The following is a 23,522-nucleotide window of genomic DNA, read 5'->3' on the forward strand; positions in this document are numbered from 1 at the left end:
TGCCTCCTCTGCCTTCTAAAATCTCTCTGCCATGCCTTCATCTTCTCCATCACAGATAGATGTCATTAGCCCCCAAGAGTTAAATCCCTTCACTCTGGGTGATCCCAGTTCTGCATATGAAAGCTTTTTTTAAAAAAAAAAAAGAATATAAAGTAGGATATTTTAAGGCATTTGAAAACAATCTGATGACATTTTTTCAGCCATGGGTGCAAAATGTAAGTCTACGTTAGAGTGATGATCAAACAGCCAGTGGTATGCTACATTACTTTTAGTTTATTTCTTCTGAATTTATTCAAATATATTTACTGCATATTCATTAAATGAAAGGCAACGTACTGTGCTAGGTGCTTTGGGCAGAAAGGGGTCACGGTAAGAGTTGGGATTCTTATTTGCAAGTGAGAGAACTCTGGATGGAAACAGACATATATTGGATTACAGAGCCCAGTACACCCCAGCCTCAGGGGAGTGGTGATGCACCTGACCCTTTGAAACTGGAAGCCAGGACCTCATGTGTTTGGAACCTGCAATTGCTTCATTTCTTGTCTGCTCATTCTGCACGTTGACTTATTTGCTTTCATTGCAGACAGGTTTCCTCCACATGGATCCCTAGTTACCAAGTTTCATATACGAAGGTTGTCACCCCCGAAGAGGACTAATTCTTTTTTTCCCGTGCAGTTCGAAAAAATCCCAGGAAAAGGAAAAGACCCTTATTGGTGAGGTTCCCTCCCACAGTGACTAACGGGATGGGTAAAAGAGACCATGAGTCATTTTAATCAATGGTGGGGTAAGGGTACGGGGGCAGAAGAATTTCCAAAAGGAGAATGTGATTCCCTAATCAGGGGACCCAGGTCAGACAAAGATAAGAACACTAGCTACCTTCACAAGGGTGGACCAGATATGGACCTTTTCCTCAAAGTTAGTACAGAGTAGAATACAGATGTATTTAAAGATGTTCTTTTGAAAGGGCCTATATGTTACACTGTAATGCAGACTCAGTTTCCCAAACTTAACAGGCCTGGTGCCAAAGGTGGCTAACCACAGAATGAAACAAGCATAATTAATGAACTAACTCCGTTGGAAGAGCTTTCAGGCACAATTCCTGGTCAATACAGTGGTTGGAGCTGAGCTCTTCTTCTTTCAGGACATGTAGGAAAATAGAGTGCCCAATCCCAAAGGTCTAGCACCTTGATTTTCTCTCTCGTTCTGGATTCCAGACTCATGACTGTCCACATGGCAGCTGCTTCTCCTCTTCAGGACTTGACATTCAAGCCTACTCAAGGGTCAATACCACAGTACTATCTCAGGACAACTGGGATTCCAGTCTATCAGAAAAACTGTCTAGATTCCAAGGTTTTATGCCTCCAAAAAATGACCACACTACTCCCCAAACTACTCAGACTAACCCTAAAACTCAGCATAAATGCTATTGTTATATCGCCAGATTGTTTTCCGGCATAATTCTCTCTTTGCATTTGGGGATTTAATGAAAAATAGCTTCATATTATGTTAGAATAAAACTGTTCAAGCCCTCATACCTCATTAAACAATACTGCCAAACTGTTGTTGACATGGAATATATGACTTCAGCATTTCTCAGGACACTGATAGTCAAACTGTGGTCTGTGGACTGCTGCAGGTTTGGACTGCTGGGCCAGGATGAGACAAACGCAGAACCGGTTTGTAAAACCGGTTTTAAAAACTTTAATAACAATTTGGCATTCTAAGCACATCCAAGCATATGATCAATAGACACATTTCCCTGAACAAGGTAGACACCATTTTGGACGTTATCCAACCTGCATATCATGGGAACTGTGTAGTGAGTGGTAGTAGGATCACATATCAGTCCAAACTAGACTAGAAGTTAAACAAACAAACAACAAAATGCAAATCAAAACCACAATGAGATGCCATTTGACACCTAGTAGAACGGCTATTTTAAAAAAAACTACAAGAAAAATAACAAGTATTAGCAAGGATATGGGGAAACTGGCATCTTTGTACACCGCTGGTGGGAATGTAAAAATGCAGCTTCTGCGGAAAATAGTTTGGCAGTTCTTAAAAAAGTTAAACACAGAATTACAGTATGATCCAGCAATTCCACTTCTAGGTATATACACCCAAAAGAATTGAAAGCAGGGACTCTAACAGATACTTATACATCAATGTCCATACTCGCAATAGCCGAAAGGTGGAAACAAAGCCAACCCATCTGCCTATCAACAGACAAATGGATAAACAAAATGTGATACATACATACAATGGAATATTATTCAGCCTTAAAAAAGAAGGAAATTCTGACACATGCTTCAAGACGGTTGAATCTCGAATTCATTATGCTAAGTGAAGTAAGCCAGACACAAAAGGATAAATTTTACACGATTCCACTGGTATGAGGTACCTAGAATAGGAAAATTCACAGAGACAGAATGTATAATGGGGGTTACTATGGGCTAGAGATTCAGATGAATAGAGTTATTGTTTAATGGCTACAGGGTTTCAGTGTGGGATGATGAAAACGTTCTAAAAATGGATAGTGATGATTATCAGGATACATAAAGCCACTGAATTATATACCTAAAAATGGTTCAAATGGTAAATTTCATGTTATGTGTATTTTACCCAACAATGAAAAATGCACACACCCCTCCCCCCAACAACAATTATTCTTCATCACAATTGTTGTAAATTTCTGTCCTAGTGTGCACATCTCCTAGGCGGTCCTGAATCAAATAAAACTTGCAGAGTGCTGCCCCTCCTTGGAGTTCATAAGGCTTAGACTAACGCTTCTGAGAAACTCCTTCTATTCTTCTCATTTTAAACTCTTAATTTTAACTCAGCATTTCCTAAACGCACTGGACTTCAGAACGCTTTTGCCCCCATATACACCTTTTGCTTTCTCACAAAACACAAAGAAATGCTGAACTCCCAAAGAATGACCGAAACATGGTTTATACTTCCACATCACACGCAAATGAGAGTGAAATAGTCACCACACTTAGGTTGTGGCCCCTAATCTAAAACCGTCAACCTTTGCTTAGACCCTCAGATCAGTTCCCATGCTGACAATGCCAACCTCCAAGGCATACCAGGCTAACAAGGAGTCAAACAGCCAGGATCTGGTTCATCTCTGCCTCCCTCAAGTCTCACAATAAGGATACATTTTACATCTGCCTTTATAGGGCTCCCAGTGAAGCCAACAATTTACTAGTCAGAATGACCCCAAGAACAAAGTACCTCATGGTCTAGGGCAGACATGTGGAGGACATTAGAAAAAGAAACAGGCTTTTAGAGGGCAAATGAGAGTGCGAAGCAGGAGCCATATTGATAGGTCCAAATACCATTACCCCTATCATATTTAGAGGTCACAACCTCTCTACTGAGAAGGCGAAAAAGCCAGCAAGAAAGGAAATACCACAAAGTAAAACACCAAAATCAACCTTTGCACTCGTCAACATATACCATGGCCTGAAGTAATTTTAGTATTTAAAATTTTTGGCTGGAGAAAAGTTCACTTAAGATGTTCTGCTGATATTAAAACATATGCGAAAAGGAAGAAGAGGCATGCGGAGTAGGAATTTGAAGCAAAAAAGAGAAATCTGGTGAAAACATCACTGCCACTCTTTTTATTCTTTCAAGTTTATCAGGTTCTTAACCCAAGTCAGGGCCCCCTTAACTATTCCAATTTTTTTTTTCTATGTAATTCAAAAAAGGTGTGGAGAAAAGATTATCTTCAAATAACTCTAGATTCTCGACTTTGTAATCACGCACAAGTGGAAACCACATTTCATCTTCAAGAAACATTAAAAAAAAGTATATTCAAAACAATAAATTTTCCGTGGATACTGGCTTCCTCTTTCCAAGTTAGTGTTTGGCCTAATTTAGACAATAAATCTAATGGGCAAGTTATCTCTCACAAATAGCACCTAGCACATTCTTGGCATCGGAAAAGAGTTAACACATTGCATATGCCGTTCATGTTCACAAAACAAGATATTTGAGCAAAAAAAGTCACCGGAGCTGGGTGGGGGGGGATGAGCATAGGAATGTAGAGGGCCACCAATGTGGCTGCAGAGGACCCTGTTCTACACGCTCAGAGTTCTGAAGTGGCATCCAGGGGGCCGGAACCAAAGGATGCAAAGTACTAAGATGTTTGGGACTTCACAATTTCTAGCACACTTAATTTTAGCAACGCAGCCCTAATTAGGCCTACCTTAACAGACGTGGGAAAAAAACGGCGTTTAAAACAAGTTCAGTTGACTTGCTGTTCAATGGTAGAGTTTCAGTCTGGGATGATGACAAAGTTCTGAAGGTGGATGGCAGTGTGATGGTGGCACAGTAGTGTGAATGCCCTGAATGGTACCGAATTGTACACGCAAAACTAGTTGAATGGCAAATTTTCTGTTGTATATACTTTACCACAAGAAAGGAAAGGTAAGTTTGGTAACTTCCCAAGGTTACACCGTGCATCTGTGACAAGGCTAAGAGGCGTTCCAGTCTGTCTCAGAGCCTACAGTCCTTCCCTGCATCTCTCGAAAATGATGATAAAGATGGTGGTGATAATAATAAATACTCTCCTCCTCCTCCTTCTCCTCTGCTTCTTGAGCGCTCACTTTGTGCCAGACAATATTCTAAGCAATTTATGTGTACTTACATACTAAATCCCCACGACAACCCTATATGGTAGATATTCTGGTTATCCCTATCCTCCAGATGAGACAGCGAGGTACAGAGAGGTAGTGTAGTTTCCTCAAGGGGACACAGCTAATCAAACCCCAGGCAGTCTGATCCCAGATCCTCTACTCTTCACCGTGTCACTTTACTGCCTCTTGCCACAGAAATTTATATACATAGCATAGAAAGATATAAACCTCATTAGTCTCAAGATAATTCACAAACCAAAAATGTTGATAGGTTATAAATAATGTTTAGATGGGTTAATCAACGTTAGTTCACACAAAGTCTCTGAGGAAGATACTCTAAAGATGGCCTTACTGTTGCCTTCTAGAAAGTGGGCCATGTGGCTCTGGGCCATGCTCCCCTGGTACTGCCTGAACCACGGCAGAAGTAACATGTACACCCAGCTCTGTGTTCCCTGGTGAGGGTCTAGGACTTATTTTTCCACTGTATCATGAGCTCTCACACACGAATTCATGCTCACACGTGTACCCACGATTTTAGGATTAGCACTATGGCTAGTATGTCTTCAGTAAGCTTTTCTTAGTTCACTTAGAATAGTTTATTTTTTTTTTAATTTTTTTTTTTAACGTTTATTTATTTTTGAGACAGAGAGAGACAGATCATGAACAGGGGAGGGTCAGAGAGAGGGTGACACAGAATCTGAAACAGGCTCCAGGCTCTGAGCTGTCAGCACAGAGCCCGACGCGGGGCTCAAACTCACGGACCGTGAGATCATGACCTGAGCCGAAGTCGGCTGCTTAACCGACTGAGCCACCCAGGCGCCCCAGAATAGTTTAAATAATATTGTTATTATCTGTTCTTCAAAGGTTAGCTCTCTCACCATCCAGTTCTCCAGTCTTTGCCAATGGTAACTTTTCACCTTTCCAGTCTCTTCTATTATAATTCAACATCTTCAGGGTTTCTACTGTTCTTGGGGGACAATTTTGATCATGTATATTTTGCTAAGAAATCATCCTTTTCTGTTGGTTTTCAAACCTCTTGCCACAAATCTTACCACAGATTTGTTTATACAAGTCTCAAAATGATTTTAATTTTTCTTCTGTCTTTTGCTTTGCCATTTCTTTCTTTCTTTTTTTTTTTTTTCTTTTCAAATCTTCGGTTTGCATTCTCTTGCTATCATGTTTTATCCTTAATTGGGCTTGCAAGGAGTTTAATCTATTTTATTGATCTTTCCAAAGGACTAGCTTTGGGATTTATTTATCCATCATTCTATCTCTTTATTATTTTTTTAATTTTAATGCCAGCATAGTTAACATACAGTATTATATTAGTTTCAGGTGTATATTATATCTATCCCTTTAATTAATTAATTCATGTTTTAAAAGATTTTAAGAAATCTCTACATCCAACATGGGGTTGGAAATCGCAACCCTGAGATCAAGAGTCGCCTGTTCTGTGACCAAGCCAGCCAGGTGCACCTAGATCTTTAATTTAAACTTTTATCTATTAATTCTCTCTTACTTTTTTTCTCTAATTTTTATTTTGTGTATTTCCTAAGTAATAAGTTGCCCTGTTTTTTCTTTATTCTTTAACAAAGAATAAGACACTTCCTCTGAGTACAGCTTTCACTACACTTAGAAGTTCTCATAACAAAATGTTCTTTACCGATTTCTTCCCCAATAACTTTACTTCTTTGATTTCCTTTTTGATTCCCAGGGTTATCGACGAGACAGCTTTGGAATTTGCAAGTGGATAAGGTTTTTTAAACATTGCTTCTTGCTTCTTTCTATTGTCATCACATCACAACGAGGGAGAGCACCCTGTTAAATCTCCCTCCTGTCCTTGAGTATTTGAAGGTGTTTTTGTGGGTAAGAGCATGATTCAGGAGAAAGGCAACAGTATTAAATGACTGGGGACATTTACCTGGCTATTTTTATTGACTGACTATGATCTTTGCAAAGTTGACATGAAATCAGTTCACACAGCAATTGTCCTCCAGGATATCTACTATGATATGATGAGAAAAAGCATGAGATTTGGAATTTAAAACTCCCATCTCTTCCCTTTGTAGGCTTGGGTCTCAGTTACCTGATCTATCCAATGTAAATCACGCTTGCTGGAATCACAATATTATTAGTGAGAAAATTAAATAACCTGGTGTAATCTGTCTACAGAGCCTTCCTGAAAATTCCAGTTAGTCATCAAAATACTGCCTTTAAGAAGCAGCTCTCCACAGCCCTGGTAGGCGAAGAAAACCCTCCAAATGGGGACTGTGTCTTGTCAGGTGCCTGGGAACACATGGTGTGGAGGAACGGACCTACCACTGCATGGACGTTACACACAACCTTGTATGTTCCACACACCCCAGAGGACTCTAGAAAAAGGCGGTCACAACCGACCAAGTGGCTTTGAAGCAGTTAAGTGTTTTTAATTCCCTTAAAACACTGTATGAATGTGCGGAAGCAGGAGAGTGGCGGGGGGGGGGCATGGAGAAGGAGACTTAAAGCAATTTTGCTGTTATACTCAGCACTGTAGCGAGTATTTTTGAAACTAAAGACTGATTGAGAAGGACATCAAAAGAGTTTGATTTGTTTGATGTTTGGACATATACACATGATGCAGATAGCTGCTGGATTAACGATGACCGTCTGTACGCCAGATGGACGGTGACTATGTCGAGACATCTGACTCAGCACCATTTGAAAAGCAGATTAAGGTAAAACCATCCTAATGCAGATGATCCCCCCCCCATGTTTATGGGTACAGCATTCTATTGTTAGTTAAAATCATTCAACAAACTACAATTAACTTTTAAGACCTCTTCTTTCCGTGTTAATACCATCATGTAAGAATCAGAAGTGGTGATATAATTGGCTGGCCCGTTTCTGCAAGGGGGTAAGACTCTTTTAGGACAGGCAGTAGGACGTGGCGAACAGCCCTGACACTGAGAGGAAGAGTCCGGTATAACACGGCAGCTGGCCTGTAGATTTACATAATCATTTTATATTTGATATTGGTAAAAGCTTTTAATCTGAGTACATGGACAAGCAAAAAGAAAAAAAAAACATAATCCCATCCTCCCACATTTTTTTTAACGCTTATTTATTTTTGAGAGAGAGAGAGAGAGAGAGAGAGAGTGTGCAAGCAGAGGAAAGGGCAGGAGACACAGAATCCGAAGCAGGCTCCAGGCTCCGAGCATTCAGCGCAGAGCCCGATGTGGGGCTCGCACTCACCAACCGTGGTATCATGATCTGAGCCCAAGTTGGACCCTTAACCGACTGAGCCACCCAGGTGCCCCCCAGAACGTTCTTTTAAGGCATTTATCCCACTAACATTTCTTTATATTTCTTTTGCTAGCTTTTCTTCATAAGAAATACAAATGACCAATAAATATGTGGGGGAAATTTCAACCTACTGAAAAAATTTCAATGCAAATTAAGACAACAGCATAAGAATAGTTTTACTATCAGATTGGCCAAGATGAGTACAAACAAGAAGGTCCAGTGTTGGGGAAAGTATGAAAAAGTTGGTAGGCCCGCTATTCAGCTACCAAGAGTGTAAATCACTTCTATACTACCTTTCAGGGGTGATTTAGAAATAAGTGCCAACTTGTTGTGATGAGTACCAGGTGTTGTACGGAAGTGACCAATCACTAAATTCTACACCTGAAACTAATATCACACTGTATGTTAACTAACTGGAATTTAAATAAAAACTCAGGAAGAAAAAAAAAAAAGTGCCAAAAGCCTTAGGATTTTAGATTCTCTGGCTTTGGCAATTTCTGCTTTGGCAATTTCCCCTATGTTCTAAAGACATAAACATGAATCATTCACAAAGATTTTTTGTAAATGAGGGTCCATTGCAATGTTGTTGCAAATGAAAAATTAAAAACATAAATGTTCAATGACAGGGGATTGTTTAAATAGAACTGTACTTCTATTGGAAACTATTGTGGTATATGCTCCTCTTGGTATATGCTTATGTTAGGCACTAAAATGATTTGAGGAATCTGGGCAGTTTAATCCTGAAGTACGAAGTATACAGATACTTTAAAAGATGATTATAAAAACTAACTTAGAGTTCAATACTCAGAATAAGCATTATTAGCATTAGTATAATTTTAAGTGATTTTTAGTAAGTAGATAAATAATTTTTCCTCTTTCTAAAATTCTTTTGAGTGTTTGAAGAGGTGGCTTATTCACATGTTTAAAAAAATATACAAAATGCTTCTGTCTTGCAGTCTTCTAGATTCCCACTCCCAAGGCAATGGATATTTCCAGTTTCTTGTATATTTTTCCAGAAGGATCTTGTGTGTATACAAGTCTATTTACATATATTCAACCTCCTCTCCCACCTTTAAAAAAAAAAAACAATGTAGGTACACCTTGTTTTTTAAAAATGATATTAATCAACAGATAAAGAATGCCATCATTTTTTATGACTATCTGGTATTCTATGGTATGAGTGGGCCAAAATTAGGGTAAAAATAATTTATTGCCCAAATCGAGACACTTTTGAAAGGGATGCTACTACTAATTATAGTGAAACAGCACACATAAGCCAGGCTGTGCATAAGCAGGGCTGTCTCAGACAAACCTAGACATATGGTCATCCTATCCATAAATGAGCACAACTTATTAACCAGTTCCCTTTGTGATGGAACTTAGGTTTTTTCTAATTACTTGCTAGAGCAAAAAGTGCTGTTATAAAAACCTGACATATGTAAATTTCACACAAGTGGGAGTACATCTGTAGGACAGAATCCTTAGCAGTGAAATTGCTTAGTCAAAGGACAGCTGCATTATTTTTATTTGATAGATATTTCCAGATTGTCATCCAAAAGGTAATTATTTTAGGGTGCCCGGGTGGCTCAATTGGTTGAATATTCGACTCTTGATTTCAGTTCACGTCATGACCCCAGGATCATGGGATTGATCCCTGCATCAGGCATCACGCTAAGCATGAAGCCTACTTAAGATTCTCTCTCCCTCTCTCTCTCTCTCTCCCAATCTTTCTCCCTCTCTCCCCCATTCACACACACTCTGCCCCTCCCTGGCTCATGCTCTGTCTCTCTCTTTCTCAAAATAAATAAACATTTTAAAAAGAATTATAGGGGCGCCTGGGTGGCGCAGTCGGTTAAGCGTCCGACTTCAGCCAGGTCACGATCTCGCGGTCCGTGAGTTTGAGCCCCGCGTCAGGCTCTGGGCTGATGGCTCAGAGCCTGGAGCCTGTTTCCGATTCTGTGTCTCCCTCTCTCTCTGCCCCTCGCCCGTTCATGCTCTGTCTCTCTCTGTCCCAAAAATAAATAAACGTTGAAAAAAAAAAAAAATTTTAAAAAGAATTATTTTCTTTTTTTTCTGAAGTATTGCTTTATAGTAAGATGAAACAATTAACTATAATTTATTTGATATAAATTAATATGTATATATTTAATATAAATTAATATTTAATAATTTATTAATTAAATAAACTTGTAAAATTAAATAATGTGAAAAATGTAGATTTAGCAAGTTAAAAGCGTTCTTTCTTTTTTTTAATTTTTAATATTTATTTATTTTTGAGAGAGAGAGAGAGAGAGAGAGAGAGAGAGAGACAGAGCATGAGCCAGGGAGGGGCAGAAGAAGAGGAGACAGAATCTGAAGCAGGCTCTCCAGGCTCTGAGCTGTCAGCACAGACCCCAATGCGGGGCTTGAATTCATGAGCTGTGAGATCATGAGCTGAGCCGAAGCCAGATGTTTAACCGACTGAGCCACCCAGGGGCCCTGCAAGTTTGAAGCATTCTTAATCATAAACACATATAGAAACACAAGATTGGGAGTAATTAACATTGAGCATACTTAGACCACATAGAAGTTTCAGGAACAAACAAACCCCACAAGAAACGGTGCCAATGAACAGATTAGGCAGTTAGAGGGTTCAAGGGTTCGAACCCACAAACCGTGAGATCATGACCTGAACCGAAGTCAGACGCTTAACTGACTGAGCCACCCAGGCGCCCCAAGTTAGTTTTCATTTGAAGTCAGTAAGTGACAAGAAATGGCTGACAGAAGCCTGTCTTTTTTTCTTTTCAGAGAACAAACGGTTCTGAAAAGGCAGCTCTAAGACTTCCGGGCAGCTATTGTAGTGCCCACAGTATCTGTTACAGCTGCTGGACCTGAAACCCAAAAGTGGCAGGGAAATCTCCGGTGAGGGCCAACGGGCTCGAGTGTCCGCTAAAACTGGGCCATCTCAACACCGCAAGAGGTAGATACACGCTGCCTCCAGGATGGACTCATTCTTGCTTCGTGTATAGAGAAGCTCTGGCAGACAAGCCACGGATTCTTTCACTTATTAAATGAAATCCACACCTGCCAAAATATGTTTTAATAAATCTCATATATTCAGGCCTTAACCTTAAACCTCTTCCTACTATTCACAAGACATTCCCAATATGAGCTTTAATATCTACCACATAAATCTGTATGCCAAGAAGTTACAAAACCAACTACAGAGTGGTCTCAAATGTATGAGGGAGGATCTCTATGGATGCTTTTGTAAGAATTTCATATCCACACGATGAAACACCATTTGAAAATTATTTCCAACGACTACACACCAAAACGAGTACAATTTTTAATTTTTGAACTTGTAATGAGTATGTGAATCCATAGCACAATGCTGGCACATAATAAATATTTCCTGAATGATTGAATTTGGGGTGAGACAGACATTTACCTATTAAAATGGCACCTGATGACATAATACAGAGTTAACAGGCAACACTGTGCTTTCTCAATTGTAATTCCTTTAAAAATCAAGATGTTGGGGGCACTTGGATGGCTCAGTCGGTTAAGGCACCGACTCTTGATTTCAGCTCAGGTCATGACCTCACTGTCTGTGAGATCCAACCAGGCATCGGGATCTTCTCTGACAGCGCAGGGGCTGCTTGGGATTCTCTCTCTCTCTGCCCCTACCTCACTTGTTCATGCTCTGTCTCCAAATAAATAAATAAATAAAACATTTAAAAAAAAACCAAGATGTTAAAGAAATGCTAATCTTGTCAGTATCCTCACACTTAAAGCAGTAACAACAGCTACTAGTCATGGAATGATTACATTAGTCTTACGTGGATGGAAATTTAGGCTGTTTCCAATCTTCTACTTCATACTATGCTATGATAAATTGTGTGTGTGTGTGTGTGTGTGTGTATGTGTGAGAGAGAGAGGAAAAGAGAGAGAATGAGAGAGATTTCATACAAGTGGGAGTGCATCTGTAGTATAAAAATCTTAGAAGTAAAATTGTGTTAAGTATTTAAAAGACATTATTATTTTGTTCTCACAACAGCCCTACAAGGCGGGCTGAGTTGCTCCTCATGCGTGGACAAGAAAATTAAATCGAAGGCTCAGAGCGGTGGAATGATTTCCCCTCGGTCATAGAGCCAGCAAATGGTAGAGCTGGAGTTCTAACCCAATCCTCGATGTCCTGCCTGTTCCACTCCTTTACAGTCTCAAAAATGTTTTCCCATAAAGTTCCAAACAAAGAGCATCATAGAGGACTCAAGCCACACTTGAAGTCTTGAGAGTTTAAACTCAACAAATTAAAACAATGGCAGCAGTGATGCTTAAGCAGATAGGTTTGGGGCCAGCGATGGGGCTAGAACCTGCGATATGAAGACAGACTCTGACGGATAACAGGGAAATCCGGGCCGGTCCTCCCATACACCCTGAACACATTGTGCCTTTTTAAAACTTCCACTCAATGATCCTTGCCAGGTCCCACCTGTACTGTACTTAAGATCTGGCTGGAATAAAAACCCCTGGTACTTCCTGCCTCCTGGGGTTGCTTTATAAAAAAAGAGGTCTGTTTGTTCAATTTGCCACAAATTGTCTCACCAATGGCATATAAGAAAGATTTGTCTTCTTAATTATATTATATATGGGAGCGCATAGCAAAGGTTCAGGACTCAACATTTTTCAAATAGGTCTCAAAGCTCATGACCAAATAGCCATTAGCCTGTAAAATCAAGTATCCTGCCTTACGCATTCATAGCGCTTCACATATGCAAAGTGTGTATTACAACTTTCTTGAAGGGACTTGGCGATAGGTCTCAAAAACTTTAAAGATGTGGGTTTCCTTTGTTCTTTGGACAGTTGGAATTTGTTCTAAAAAGGGGTCAGAGAAAAAAGAAAAGATTTATGTACACTATTTTTCATCACAATTTTGTTTATAATAACTTAACAGTGGAAATAACTCAAATGCCTAACAAAAAAGATACACTTAAATAATAATATTGTACGTCCATGTGGGGAAAAATTATAGAGCCATCGAAATGGTGTTTTCAAAGAAAACGACACAGACAAATCCTCATCAGCAAGGACAAGGGAAAATGAAAGACAGAAAACTGATATGCAGTGTAACATCAACCCTGTCATCTGTATACATAGATACATACAGAGAAAAAACTGGAAGACTGTGATCCAGAATGCTAAAGATCTGAGTGGACTATTACGCATAATTTTATTTCCTTTCAAGTATTTTTTTATTTTTCTGTTTATACATAAAATGTAGATGTTATGATTATACATTACAGTTAAATCCAGAAAAAGATAACAAATAGTATTTTTTAAAGGCTTAAAAAAATGTTTATTTGCTTATTTCTGGGAGAGACCGCACAAGCTGGGGAGGGGCAGAGAGAGAGAGGGAGAGAAAGAATCCTAAGCAGGGTCCGCAATGTCAGCACAGACCACCACACAGGTCTCAGTCTCACAAACCGTTAGATCATGACCTGAGCTGAAATCAAGAATTGTACATTTAACTGACTGAGCCACCCAGGCGCTCCTTAAAAAAGAATCTTTACATAGGCTGTTGATACTATTGACATTCTCAGCTATGAGCTGTCTCTAGTCACAGCCAAGTCAAACAGGCAGCACTATTTCTCTTTTGCTTTCTGCAGTCTGACCAATTCATCGCTTATAGGTATTATCACCAGTGTAGGAAGAGGGAATGAGATAGTAAAACTCAAAGCCAGCTTTTTCAGTAGGACAGAGTGATTGCCATACATTTGTTTGGAGAAGACTTGAAAGTCCAGAGTGACTGAAGTTAGAGATTTCCTTTATCTATATAACCTCTGATGTCTAAATTATTCCATTACTGCAGACAACCATATCTTGGTCTCAAGGAATAAAAACCTCTTCAACTAAGAATTTCCATGACGTCACTGAATGGCAATAGCCCCTGTGAAGTGCCTGCCTCCTCCTATGTGAATGCTCTCATCTGTCTCTTCCTTCCATCTCCTGATGCCTCATAACTAGAAAGTCCTTAACCAACCAGAGATTCACTTAACTAGGTCCTTCCCCGCTTTTAAGCCAAAGTCCTATCTACTTTTAAGATACTGAAATCAAAACCCAAAATCCGTGTGGCAATATTCTGGTAATCCACTGTCACAAACTCTAATTCCAGTTCATTTCAGTCTGATCTTGTATTCTTCCTTTCTGTGTTCTCTTGTCCTTGATTATAAAATAATCCGTTTCACATTATTTTCCTTAACTGTACTCATTTAAAATTTGCTACTAAGAACCTTGTTTTCTTTTGCCAGAATGTCTTCTCTCATGGACCCTTTGTATCTACTTCCCTGCCAAATCCCTTCTCATTCAAATTCTACTTTTAATCTTCCTCCATTAAGACGTCTTCTCTTTTCTTTCTCTAAGTAAAAAACCAGGACTGTATCAGTTATGGACTATGCATTCTACGGCATTGAAAGGGAGTAGAACACCAATTCTAATGGTAATCTACCTAAATCCAGTACATGGCTAATTGTCAAATATTTGCTTCTCTCTGATTCTAAACCCACAAACGGTTAAGTATCTCTATATTATTTATAATCATTTGAGTGGGGCATTTGCAAGATCACTTTTTATGAATCTGAGATGACGCTAATTATGTTACATTTGCCGATGGAGCTGCTTGGGAAAGTTTGACCGAGGTGAATTCAGCTCGGCAGCTGAAGTTTCTCTCTTTCTTTTGTCATCACAGCTCACACTCACTCTTTCCAGCTGCTCCTACCCCTACCAACAAACCAACCAATGAACATTTCTGAGAATTGTCCCTTTCATCTTTCATTCGGGCTTAGCTAGAAGTCATTACATCTGAAAATATTACCAGTGTCAGTTCTGTTACTAGTTTACTATAAAAGCAAGGAAGTATATAGCACCCAAGATAGGAATTTTAGGCTCCTATGAATACCTACTTGGGGTACGGGTGACTTTTTGCGGTGACAATGGTGTTTCAGCGTTCCTGACATCAAGCCACACAGGAGCCATCTGTATTACCTTCCTGCTAAGCCAGGCTCCACTCTGGAGACCCACTGTAACTCTCTTCGTTACCTTTAGTGATATCTTGGAAAATCCAGTGCCCTGTTCCATGGTCCAACACATCATCCATCCAGCTCTCTCTCTCATCCTCAAAATGCACTGGTTCTTGAACTTCATAACAAACTTCAAACCCCTCGATCACTCAGTGGAACATATTGGCTCCACTATAAATTTGTGACTTCTAAACCCAGTTGAGTCCTCGCCGAGAGCACTTTCCCGTTCCCCTCAGCAACAAATCCAAGCTCCCACGTCTCTCTTTGTGTGTTTGTGCAACAAACCTCCTTCCTCATCAAGGTCATCCCTTCCTATCTTCTAAGACATCATTCCATGTAGTTTACCCTCTCTCCTCTCTCTTTTTTTTTCTTTTCCTCACCAGTATTGTCCTTGTCCTATAAACAAGATAAAACAGTCCCTGCCCTATAGAAAAATCCTCCATGGACTGTGGGTCTCCCTCAGGTTAACACCCATTCTCTCTGCTTCCCTCGCAGCTTTCATGCCTGTAAGCATTGTCGCCAGTAACAGTCTTTATTTCTCTCCTCCTTTTTGAGCCCCTGACAACTTGACTTCAATTCCCACCATCTGGCATAAGTGTTCTTAAGGTCAACAATCATGCCAATCCAAGGGAGACTTTTCAGTTCTTACAATGGGCTGATTCACTGCCTGTGTCGGACAGAGTCATTAACTTTTTCTTCCTTGAGACATTCTCCCTCCTGTTGATGCAATCATACTCCACTTTCCAATATTTCTCTGTCCCCTTTTCTCAGTCTTCTTCCTGAGTCCCTTTTTCTCCCTTTTCTGGAACTGATGGTTTCCCCCACTCATACCCCATGGCTGATTTCTCTTCTTGGTCTTTTCTTGGGCCATACCATTCACCCCTGTGGTATTTACCTTTGCTGGAACAATTATAATTCTTGAATCCTTCAAGACTTCCTGCAGGACATCTTTTATGCTACAAAATGTCCCGAGAACGGTCACTGTTACAGATGGTGCTGAATGAAAATTTCCTACCTTCCTTGGTGCTAAGGTCCACAATCATGATTCGTCCTGTCTACAGAATGTCTGCCTAAGTGTAAGCATGCGAACAAAAATAAATATGGGTTTATAGCTGCCCCACTACAACATAAATGCAAACCATATCACCTACGAAAAAGAGGGCTGAGTGGAACAAAAGCGAGGCTTAAACTTCAGATTCAACAGCTCCTGTTGAAACCATGGAATCTCTATAGTGATTAAGCAGAGGTGAGGCCACATGTTCTGATCATTTATTTAAACCCCATGGGAGACACAGATTTCCTAGAGTTATAAACAGAATGCCTCAGGTAAGAGCTTTGCTTAAGAATCTTGGTTAAATCATAGAATGGCTATAGGATTGTAAGTGCCAGGCAGGCTTACCATTTTCCAGTGTTCAAGAGGATGCAGCGTATCTCCTATTTTCTGGGAGTCTCAGAGTATGTTGTCAAGGTACTGCAGTATGTTACTGAGACACATCCATGACACCCATGCCTAATATCACACACGGGGACCTGATGCCACAACACCAGCCTGCAAACCTGTGGCTAATGCTGTGCGACCCTCAGCTGTCCTCTCAGCCATGAAGCTACGATGGCTGCTTGTCTTCTCCTTTCCTCACTGGAGAAAGATTCAGTCGTAATAGCAAGAGAAATGCAAAGTAGATTAAATGGTGTGGGGACTTTTATGCATAAACGCTTTCCTGATGATGGGGAAATCAACAGGTTCTTCTTCAATGGTGAATTTGATGCACAGCCAGAACTGAGAATTGCTTTTAGTGGCATTTTTGGAGTCCTTATTATGTATGTACCATGATCTCTGAAACTCTCCCCAGTACTGAATATGGCTCTGGGCTTTACTACCTTGACAACCCATCTCCAGTAATCCGCATATGTATGATATCTTAATTATTCTACTTGGTAAGCACCACGTACTGTAGTTAATGTGTTCAGGTTTTGAAAAAGTCCTAGATTTCAGCTGCATCTTATTTTATAATTTCTCATTGAGGGCAGGCAGACCCTTTTATTCCTTTGCTTCCTATTTCCAGGTAGAGGGGGCTCCATTAGAATAATGCTCCTGGGCACTTTTCTGTCATCCTGCTCATGAGCTGAGTGCCAAGAAAAGGAGAAGAGACAGCATTTTCTGCCAAGCCTCTGGGCGAGAAGTTTGCTTTCTCTCCTCCTCCCCACTATAAGTTTTACAAGCCCACCTCCTTCAGGGGAGGCCCGTTTTGTGTGTTCTCTGTGGGGCTGGCTGGCTAAGTCCAGCTTAGTCGGGGCTGAAACAGTAGCAAGCACACTTGCCAGGCCAAAGTCATGGTCTTCAACCTAGTTCCTATCAGTAAGAAAGTGAGCATTCTGACCTTTGACTAACTTCTACATCACTCAAGTGGGGTAACAGGTGATAGGGCATTATTATAATGCAAAACAAAACCAATTATTAAACAATATCTATGCTGGTTAGGGTTCAGATATTTACATAGTCGATTCTTTTCTATTTTCCCTGGTGGAGAATTCCTATTTTAGTACAATGTTAAGAAGCACAGCATTGTTTTCTTAATTACTTAGAACATTTCTCTATTACATTCAGTGTGTATTTTCATTACACCAATATCTAGAAGGTCAACGGGACGAAGAAGTGGCAACCCAAACACAAATAGACCAAAAAAAAAAAAAAAGGAGAAAAATTTAGTGAGATTGCCAAAGAGCCAAGACAGGCAGGATAACCTGAGTAGAAAGTAAACATGTCTCAAAGACCTAGAATTTGGGAAAACACTTTTAAATGTTTATTCTTGCAATCAATTTCAGAGTCAAGCATTGTCTTTCAACAGTTCTTTACTATTCATAGGAAATGCCAACACCTAGAATGTAGTCTAGCTCTATTTTATGACAAAGATGACAATTTACATTTGACTAGATGCTAGAATGTCCATAGACATTTCATCAACATTTGGGCTCATTTTAGCAACATCATATTTTTCTTACTCAGTCTTTCTGAAGAAAAGCCAGAAGAAATAATCCATTTTTGAGTATTTTTCTAACATTGGCATTTGAAGATATTTAGGTCCAAAAATAAGTAGAACATTATGTCACCACTGTTTTGAATACACAAACTCAGTGTTCGTATGGGTCAAATTCCATGACACCCCTTTGCAAGGGACTGTGCAATTCTTGTCCTGTCAATCCGGTGTTTCAAATAGTGCATGAGCAGGACCCAAGGCTGAGTAGTCTTAACACTCTTTCCTACAAAAATTATTTTCAGGTCACGTGATTTATCGTACAGTGATAGGAAAGCTTTCTTTGTGGTGAGTCTGTAACTTCGTGATCACTTTTAGTTGTAAATACCGGATCTTGATGACCATTTATTCTCAATGCCTATGTTAAGTAAATGTCGGAGCTGCAAATCTTAAGGACATTACCTATAAAGTGAAACAAACTTGTAATCATTTCTGAGGCCACTTAATTATGGAGTTTTAAAAAAGGGCAATGTATTATTACTGCACAGAGCTAGATATCTGTCCAAAGATAAACATAGAAAGACCTGGGTTCAAAAAAAAAAAAAAAAAAAAAAGACCTGGGTTCTAATCATGCTTTCCTATTTACTGGTGACACTGGGTGAGCTACACAATCCCTCTAATGCCCACGTTTTTCACCTGTAAAATGTGATGAAACATATGTACCAGGTTTTCCTGAGAAATAAATGAGATGATTTAGGTATAGCACTTAACTCAGCACCCAGCACCAAGCAGGTAGTCAAAAGTATGGACTGTGGAATTTAATTCTGGCTTATCACTATAACTTATCACTACGGTTGCTGCTGCTATTCAGCTTGTCATGATTATTATTGAATAAATGTCTCACTTAGTTGGCTGAGAGCAAGTCAAAAGCACATCACCTTTATACAGCTAACACTAACACTGAGCACCCAAAACATGCCAGGCACTGTTCTGAGGGCTTTATTTTTTTTTTATTTTTTTTTATTTATATATGAAATTTATTGTCAAATTGGTTTCCATACAACACCCAGTGCTCATCCCAAAAGGTGCCCTCCTCAATACCCATCACCCACCCTCTCCTCCCTCCCACCCCCCATCAACACTTAGTTTGTTCTCAGTTCTCAACAGTCTCTTATGCTTTGGCTCTCTCCCACTCTAACCTCTTTTTTTTTTTTTTCCTTCCCCTCCCCCATGGGTTCCTGTTAAGTTTCTCTGAGGGCTTTAAATGTATTAACTTATTAATCCCGAAAAGATCTCTATTTTAACATTAGCCTTTTTACAGCATAATGTATGAGGAAACCTGTGCTCAGACAGGCTTAGCATCTTCATCATGCACACACAACGAGTGGCTAAGGCAGGGTCCAAATCCTGGCACACCCTACCCTTAGCGTGAGCATTCTCTCTTCCACCCTCTGTGCATATCCATCAGTCTTGCCTTGTGCTGTGATGGACCATCTGGCAGAGCCCTTGGGAGTTCCCCAAACTTGGTGAAAGGAAGAACAGGTTCAAGGACAGAGAAGTCAGAGTATGTGGACAACTTTGCAACTATTCTGATGGGCACTCTGGGGCACTTATGAGAGCATTACTGGTTAGAATCAAAGAATTGTAAGACTGGCAGTGGTTGAGTCCTTACCGTGGAGCTATCCAGCCTGAGCTTGAAGGGCTTCAGTGGTGAGGCAGTGATCAATTTCTGAGGCACTTCAATCCATTTTTGGATAACTCTAAATGTGACAGAAAACCCTTTCTTGTCTCATGCCAACATGGTGTTCCCAATGATTTCTCCTCATTGGTTCTAACTCTGTTTCCATGAAACTAGCTACATCACACTCAGACTGTCCTCCACACAACCCTCCTTCAATACTGTGCTATTTCCTCGTGTCTCCTGTCTTCTCTTTCCCACACTCAAAGCCTCACAATTGCTTCCATCCATGTGGCATGGCCTTTGGTGTCCACTCCACCAGGGATCTCCACTTTAGCAGCTAACCGTTAGGGGATGGAATGAGACTGACATTGGTTTGAACACCGGCTCTGCCTTACTACTTCTGTGATTTGAGGCAAGTTTCCTTAACTGCCAAACAGGAATAAGAATATCTATATGATAAGCAACGGGGATTAAGAAATCCCCAAGAATTTTTAAGAAACTCCCGAGAACTCAGTGCCATGCCTGGTACACAATACATATATATCCCAAGATGTTAGCTGCTCATAGTTGTTGTGAGACTGCAGGAGCACAAGTGGGAATGAGTCCCCCACTCTGGTCCAGAGTCAGGACAGCACAGGCAGAGCCAGAAAGACACTCTGATTCCTAAGTTCCCATCACACACATCATAACCCAGTTCCGGGAAAGAGAGCCAACATGCCTGCCTCTCCCTTTCCCAATGTTACTTACCTGGGATTTGGAGATTTAACTATTTACCACTTCAAGCGTACTAATGATAACAGATACCTGAACTGTGTCGAACAGGATGGAATTCTTCTTAGTGAAAGATATGAAAACTATGTGATGAGAAACCATGAGATAAGAAATTCTGAAAACTATAGGCATCTGTTTGGATCAATGAAAACAGACACTAGACGAATACCATGTTGGAAAACAAAAATTACAGAAGTAGCTAAATCCCCCCCCCCTCCCGGGAGTTAAGTTACTTCTAACCTTCTTTCCAAGGATGTCAACCCATGATGAAAAGCAATGGAGCCATTATACATAAACTAAGGAAACCGTGGCTCCGATGGCTGATCCCGGAACAGGATGGCAGCAACTCGAAAATCACTGCAAACCCACTCAAGCTCTTGGACACTGCCAACACAGAACTGTCAAGTCATTTCCACCACTTTATCCAGGGTCTAATCTGGGGACATTCTTTATTCATATATTAGTATCTTATTTAATAGGAACTATTAACCCTTCAAGTAATTCAGATTTCCTAAAGACTCGACAGGGCTCATAGTGAAAACTGATATTAGTCATGCTAACACTATTGGAGTCATTGTGAAGTTTCAGAAATAGAACATATTTTCTTTGAGGACAAAGCAGGGATCATCTCTCTCTCTGTATCCCCCCTCCTTCCTCCCCCCCCCCCCACAGAACCTAGCACAGACCTTAACCATAGTATGTACTCAATAAATCTTATCTGAATAAATGTTCCTGAATTGCACTAAAGCAGGCCCTTATTTTTCATCATAATGACCTTGAGCAATAGGGTTTATGTGAGAACCAGGAATCCTCTCTACAGAAAGCTGGAAATAGCCTCCATCTGAGTTCTATTCCCAGTTCTGTTGGATGAGCAAATGGGTGAGAGAAGCCTCTGGAGTCCGCCACCTGAATTCTAATCCCAGGTCTACCATCTTGGGAAAGTTACCCGATATCTCTCTGCACCCCTTTCCTTATGTGTTCAATGGGGATAATAGTATTCGTGATACCTCTTAGGATCCTTATGAGAAGTAATTGAAATAACATATAAAATACTTAAGGAGAGCTTTTGGCCTACAGTGAGCACCCAATATAATGTTACTACTGTTCTATTATTTGCTAGTTGGAAGGCCTGGGGTAAGCCACTCAGCCACTGTGCTTCACCATTTTCTCGTGTGTAGAACACAGTGTAATACGGTATAAAGGTCCCCCTGCTCTAGGACAGAATGAAGAAGACTGCTAAGGACTCCAGCACTCCTGACCTACAGGGAACGGACAGGAGGCCCTGGATGGAAAAGTTTCTGATTGTTGGTATGAGAATGCAGAAGTAGGCAAAACATCATTCTTCTGTTTCCATCTCTCATATAGACATCTTAGGACTTAGGTAATAAAATCTGATGATACCTGGTTAGTATGAGGAGAGCTGCTATGTATTACACTTGACTTGAAGCCGGGTGGTTTATAAGGAGGGAAGTTGGAACGCCACTGTGCAATGCATTCACAAGCAAAGTGGTGCATTTCTGCAGGATGGCAGGAGGGAGGTGCTATTCTCCAAAGCAAAGCTGCTTTTCAAACCATTGACTCGCTGGGTTTCTGAAAATTTCCCCAGAATTTCTCAGTAAACTATACTGACGTAGAACAATGGAGACAAGAAATTTGCTCTCCTTTTGGTATCTGTCACTATGAGTAATTGAATTCTACCTTTTTGTACAGGAAAAATAGTAAAGTCTGTCTGCAAGTATCTGGGCTGGTGACCTGAATTTGGTGGATACTCCCTTTTCTTTACAAGCTCTTTGTGGGCACCATGTTTCTGCAGTGTAGTGGTTACCATGTTCACCTCACAAGCTGTTTGTGGGGCTTTGATTATCCGTGTTCAGATATATCCCGGGAGGGAATAACACACATAGAGCATGGACATCAGGAGATTGAGAGCTTACTGTAGACCCACACGGTGCTGGCCACTTTATGTATATCATCTTTTATCCATACAACAGTCCCTTGAACGTATTACCGCTAAGTTTCACAGATCAAAGACACTGAGTGTTGTCAGGTGTATGACTCACTGTCACAAGTGATGGCATTGAGATTCGAACTAAGGTCTAGATAGTCCATAGTTCATGCTATAAACTTTCCACTACTAAAGGTGGAAGATAAAACTTCCCAACTTAAAAACACTGAAGTTTACAAGACCCTCCTTTCCAGTGTTCCATCTGGAGAGGAAAAAAGATCTATCTTCATTAGAAATGGTGCTGTTCGGGACACCTGGGTGGCTTAGATGGTTGAGTGTCTGACTTCAGCTCAGGTCATGATACCACGGTTTGTGAGTTCAATGCTGTCAGCTCAGAGCCTGCTTCAGATCCTCTGTCCTACTCCGCTCACACTCCTCTCTCTCAAAACTAAATAAAAACATTAAAAAAAAAAAAAAAAGAAATTGTGCTGTTCAACTTCATCTAGTTAGGAATGCTATAATTAGGGAATTACGTCCTTTCATAATACACTGCCAGTGTAATGTTACTGCCCATGGCATTCTGAAGATTTTTCTATCAAATGTCTATCAGTTCTGGTAAAAGGGAAAGCAAGAACCACCCTCCCACACAACGGCCCAGAAAGAGCAATGTTTTCTCCCTGGTACAGATATTCAAATATTTACATAATATGAAGGTAATTCTGTCAAACCCTTAGACCCACAAAAAACCTAAAGTTTCCCGTTTTAAATGTTTCTACACCAACGATCATGGTCACAGTGGAATATGTAGTAGTCCAATACTAGGGGTAACAATCTTAAATTTAGCCACAGATTTTGCTATCTGACTGCACAATTTATTTAAAGTCTAAGTTAGTTTCTTTCAGGACAAGATAACTGGACCCCCGCTACCATTCATGGTAGGTCAGAAAATACTTCCTTTTATTTAAACATTTCACCTAGTTATCCTACTACCATATTTATTAAACATTTCCCCTTTTCCTTTCACTTTTAGATAGAAACTTTGCTAACTGACATTTTCTATGGCTTCTTTGAATGCTAGCGGGGACAAAGGAAAGCTAAAAATAGCGTAGAAAGCATGATTCGCCCTTAAGACATTGAAAGGAGCAAACTTCCCCAGTCCACCCCCATCGC

General features: G+C 40.2%; 1 protein-coding gene and 1 long non-coding RNA gene across 13 annotated transcripts in view; both read right to left on the reverse strand.

The window, feature by feature from the left end:
• The window catches only part of LIMCH1 (LIM and calponin homology domains 1), a 331,834-nt gene that overhangs the window by 120,864 nt on the left and 187,448 nt on the right, over window positions 1–23,522 (reverse strand). The gene's annotated exons all lie outside the window — the stretch shown is intronic.
• Window positions 10,219–18,951, reverse strand: LOC147582028 (uncharacterized). The gene is made up of 2 exons (XR_015250498.1): window positions 18,573–18,951; window positions 10,219–18,539 (listed from the first exon to the last, which is right to left on the reverse strand). It is a non-coding gene; the product is annotated as an uncharacterized LOC147582028 (long non-coding RNA).

Source organism: Puma concolor, chromosome B1, assembly GCF_028749965.1.
Source record: "Puma concolor isolate L17-30 chromosome B1, mPumCon1.1.hap2, whole genome shotgun sequence".
Classification (NCBI taxonomy): Eukaryota; Metazoa; Chordata; class Mammalia; order Carnivora; family Felidae; genus Puma; species Puma concolor.